Below are 5,000 nucleotides of genomic sequence, written 5' to 3'. Positions count from 1 at the left end.
ATCACAACCAGACCAGGAGGTCCATGCGGAAAATAGAATATCCCACCCTTTCGACATCCACCATTGCGCAGATAAGGCACCAACACCCACACATGTCCTATACAACGGTGCACCCAACATCACAATAGTACCTCCTGTCACAGCGCACAAACAATGACATGAGTCAAAGACACAGGTCTGACACAAGCATAGAATTGGAGCGCCGCCTCTAATAAGCCAAAGGTGCATCCTGACGTGACAAATCTCATCATGTCACAAGCATTCACTTACTATAATCACTATCAACGAACCTGCCGCCCCGCCCCCCCCCCCCCCCCCCACACCTTTCCTTACAACAACGTGTAACCTAACCTAACCCATGTTGTACCTTAACCTAACCCATGTTGTACCTTAACCTAACCCATGTTGTGCCTTAACCTAACCCATGTTGTGCCTTAACCTAACCCATGTTGTCCCCTAACCTAACCCAAGTTGTCCCCTAACCTAACCCATGTTGTCCCTTAACCTAACCCATGTTGTGCCTTAACCTAACCCATGTTGTGCCTTAACCTAACCCATGTTGTCCCCTAACCTAACCCATGTTGTCCCCTAACCTAACCCATGTTGTGCCTTAACCTAACCCATGTTGTCCCCTAACCTAACCCATGTTGTCCCCTAACCTAACCCATGTTGTCCCCTAACCTAACCCATGTTGTCCCCTAACCTAACCCATGTTGTGCCTTAACCTAACCCATGTTGTGCCTTAACCTAACCCATGTTGTCCCCTAACCTAACCCAAGTTGTCCCCTAACCTAACCCATGTTGTCCCCTAACCTAACCCATGTTGTGCCTTAACCTAACCCATGTTGTGCCTTAACCTAACCCATGTTGTGCCTTAACCTAACCCATGTTGTCCCCTAACCTAACCCATGTTGTCCCCTAACCTAACCCATGTTGTGCCTTAACCTAACCCATGTTGTCCCCTAACCTAACCCATGTTTGTGCCTTAACCTAACCCATGTTGTCCCCCTAACCTAACCCATGTTGTCCCCCTAACCTAACCCATGTTGTCCCCTAACCTAACCCATGTTGTGCCTTAACCTAACCCATGTTGTGCCTTAACCTAACCCATGTTGTCCCCTAACCTAACCCATGTTGTCCCCTAACCTAACCCATGTTGTCCCCTAACCTAACCCATGTTGTCCCCTAACCTAACCCATGTTGTCCCCTAACCTAACCCATGTTGTCCCCTAACCTAACCCATGTTGTCCCCTAACCTAACCCATGTTGTCCCCTAACCTAACCCATGTTGTCCCCTAACCTAACCCATGTTGTCCCCTAACCTAACCCATGTTGTGCCCTAACCTAACCCATGTTGTGCCCTAACCTAACCCATGTTGTGCCCTAACCTAACCCATGTTGTGCCTTAACCTAACCCATGTTGTCCCCTAACCTAACCCATGTTGTCCCCTAACCTAACCCATGTTGTCCCCTAACCTAACCCATGTTGTCCCCTAACCTAACCCATGTTGTGCCTTAACCTAACCCATGTTGTCCCCTAACCTAACCCATGTTGTCCCCTAACCTAACCCATGTTGTCCCCTAACCTAACCCATGTTGTCCCCTAACCTAACCCATGTTGTCCCCTAACCTAACCCATGTTGTCCCCTAACCTAACCCATGTTGTCCCCTAACCTAACCCATGTTGTCCCCTAACCTAACCCATGTTGTGCCCTAACCTAACCCATGTTGTCCCCTAACCTAACCCATGTTGTGCCTTAACCTAACCCATGTTGTGCCTTAACCTAACCCATGTTGTCCCCTAACCTAACCCATGTTGTCCCCTAACCTAACCCATGTTGTGCCTTAACCTAACCCATGTTGTGCCGTAACCTAACCCATGTTGTGCCTTAACCTAACCCATGTTGTGCCTTAACCTAACCCATGTTGTGCCTTAACCTAACCCATGTTGTGCCTTAACCTAACCCATGTTGTGCCTTAACCTAACCCACGTTGTCCCCTAACGTAACCCACGTTGTCCCCTAACGTAACCCACGTTGTCCCCTAACGTAACCCACGTTGTCCCCTAACGTAACCCACGTTGTCCCCTAACGTAACCCACGTTGTCCCCTAACGTAACCCACGTTGTCCCCTAACGTAACCCACGTTGTCGCCTATCGTAACCCACGTTGTCGCCTAAACCTGCTCTGTAATTGTTATACGACTCGTTCAATTAGTGTAGTGTTGCCCACCCGCAACCCTCGCAATATAGTTCGCTACTCGCACTGCCCGCTCCCCTGTGTATCGCTTCATGTTAAACACCTTGCAAGTCTTGCTGACTTTCCACATGCTCCTGCTGTACACTGTAATGTGGATGGCAGCAGGGCGTACATGCCGCCCCCCCCCCCCCCCCACCTCTCCCCACGTCCCCACCTTGCCCCCTGCCTTCGCAAGGTGGTTGGTGACAAGTTTGCATGTTCAATGCCCTTCGCATGCGACGTACGCAGGCTACGTTGTGGTGCGGCCTGTGTCAACTGTCCGCTGATGTCGTACGCGTGAACCACAATCTGTACTGCACATTCGTCCTTATGTACTGAATGATACATCGTGGCACATGTGTGACCGTACAACGACTGCGCCCAAAAACGGCGGACCATACAGTGCAAATATTGTGCACGCAGCTACGTGTCGTCTCCCTATGAGAGCTGGATTGCAGTGTGGTACGCCATAGAGACGTGTGGGAGGAACGGACGCCGTGGATGGCGATCAGCATGAGCTGTCTGTTGATGTATTCGGACCTAGTCGTCTCTCCTCACACACCGTGATGGCATGGTGCAGCGCGTTCCATATCTGCGACATGCTACAGAAGCCGGTTGACAGTCGTTCGAGCAATGGACATCGCATACGTACGGGGGCCACCTTCCACGTATTGTCTAGGCGTGCACATTTTGTTGCGTGTATGTGGGCAGACGTAGTGTGGCGTGACACCTGACACAGGCATGCAATAATGGTTGAAGTTGCAAATGGCGATGGACGCCTACGTTTTCTGGTGAAGTTACGCAAATGAAGAAATGGTAACCCGTTGTGGTGCGGTTGTTCTCGCTAGGGGTGAATCGGTGATGGCGACGATAGGTTGAGGTACTAACCGGTTGTTCCAGCGATACCCACCATGCCGACGAAACTGAACGGCATCTGGGTGTGAAGCGATACGCGGCGGTGGCTGGGTGGGACCGTCCCCGGCCGGTGAGGGGGCGCCTCCCGGCGTGCTGGCCGCGCGGTGCGTGGGCGCACGCGCTACAGCCGGCTGGTGGGGGCGGCCAGTGGCAGGCGCGCCGGCCGACGGACGCGGCAGGCGTCGCAGCTGCGCGCCGGCGCACCCTGCGCGCGGCGCCGTGCGGCCAAAGTAGGTCCTCGCGGGCCCGGTGCGAAGCGCGGTGGACATCTGCAGTGTGCTGGTCCGATTGAGGACTGTGTGCGTTGAGGATGCGCCGCCGCCCGGCGCTCGGCGCCGCGACGCCGTCTGCTGCTCGGTCGCCCCAGCGGTTCTCGCTGGTGGTTTGTATCGCAGCTGTGCGGATGTGTTGGCGTGTGCGCTGTGCTGGGAGAGTTCGCTTCGGCACCCAAGTGGGGCTTTTGTCCTTCTGTGGCGCTGGCGTTGGAGCTGCCGGTCACCGTAGGTGGCGCGTGTTGTCTCCCGCCGGCAATGCCACGACAGCACGCTCCCGGGCCTCTGTCGGCAGCGGCAAGCTCAGTTGGGAGCACGGGTGGTCGCACCGAAAGCGTCTACTCGCCTAACTCCGGGCGATTGCGCCTCTCTCGAACCCGACCAAGTACTTGGGACGGCGCTGCGCGCCGCCGGGACCTGAGAGGGTTTCGAGGTGTATTGTGCAGGGGAGCTCAGCCTCCTCCTGTTTGCAGAATGATTGAGCGGACGCTTGCGTGTTCGCGCGGGCCCCCGGGACACACTCCCGGGCGGCCGGCTGCTCAGCTCTAGTTGACGCAGCTCCCTGGTTGATCCTGCCAGTAGTCATATGCTTGTCTCAAAGATTAAGCCATGCATGTCTCAGTACAAGCCGCATTAAGGTGAAACCGCGAATGGCTCATTAAATCAGTTATGGTTCCTTAGATCGTACCCACGTTACTTGGATAACTGTGGTAATTCTAGAGCTAATACATGCAAACAGAGTCCCGACCAGAGATGGAAGGGACGCTTTTATTAGATCAAAACCAATCGGTCGGCTCGTCCGGTCCGTTTGCCTTGGTGACTCTGAATAACTTTGGGCTGATCGCACGGTCCTCGTACCGGCGACGCATCTTTCAAATGTCTGCCTTATCAACTGTCGATGGTAGGTTCTGCGCCTACCATGGTTGTAACGGGTAACGGGGAATCAGGGTTCGATTCCGGAGAGGGAGCCTGAGAAACGGCTACCACATCCAAGGAAGGCAGCAGGCGCGCAAATTACCCACTCCCGGCACGGGGAGGTAGTGACGAAAAATAACGATACGGGACTCATCCGAGGCCCCGTAATCGGAATGAGTACACTTTAAATCCTTTAACGAGTATCTATTGGAGGGCAAGTCTGGTGCCAGCAGCCGCGGTAATTCCAGCTCCAATAGCGTATATTAAAGTTGTTGCGGTTAAAAAGCTCGTAGTTGGATTTGTGTCCCACGCTGTTGGTTCACCGCCCGTCGGTGTTTAACTGGCATGTATCGTGGGACGTCCTGCCGGTGGGGCGAGCCGAAGGCGTGCGACCGCCCCGTGCGTGCTCGTGCGTCCCGAGGCGGACCCCGTTGAAATCCTACCAGGGTGCTCTTTATTGAGTGTCTCGGTGGGCCGGCACGTTTACTTTGAACAAATTAGAGTGCTTAAAGCAGGCAAGCCCGCCTGAATACTGTGTGCATGGAATAATGGAATAGGACCTCGGTTCTATTTTGTTGGTTTTCGGAACCCGAGGTAATGATTAATAGGGACAGGCGGGGGCATTCGTATTGCGACGTTAGAGGTGAAATTCTTGGATCGT

The 5,000-nt window shown here is 53.9% G+C and overlaps 1 non-coding gene across 1 annotated transcript in view; it reads left to right on the top strand.

The window, feature by feature from the left end:
- Positions 1-3,983: 3,983 nt before the first annotated feature.
- The window catches only part of LOC124748022, a 1,909-nt gene continuing 892 nt past the window's right edge, over positions 3,984-5,000 (top strand). The window contains exon 1 of the ribosomal RNA XR_007011597.1: positions 3,984-5,000. This exon is cut by the window's right edge and continues 892 nt beyond it. This is a non-coding gene — a ribosomal RNA (small subunit ribosomal RNA).

The sequence above is a fragment of the Schistocerca piceifrons genome, unplaced genomic scaffold, assembly GCF_021461385.2.
Source record: "Schistocerca piceifrons isolate TAMUIC-IGC-003096 unplaced genomic scaffold, iqSchPice1.1 HiC_scaffold_398, whole genome shotgun sequence".
In the NCBI taxonomy this organism is placed as follows: Eukaryota; Metazoa; Arthropoda; class Insecta; order Orthoptera; family Acrididae; genus Schistocerca; species Schistocerca piceifrons.
The sequence above is the reverse complement of the archived record's forward strand: the minus strand, read 5'-3'. Positions and strand labels throughout refer to the sequence as shown.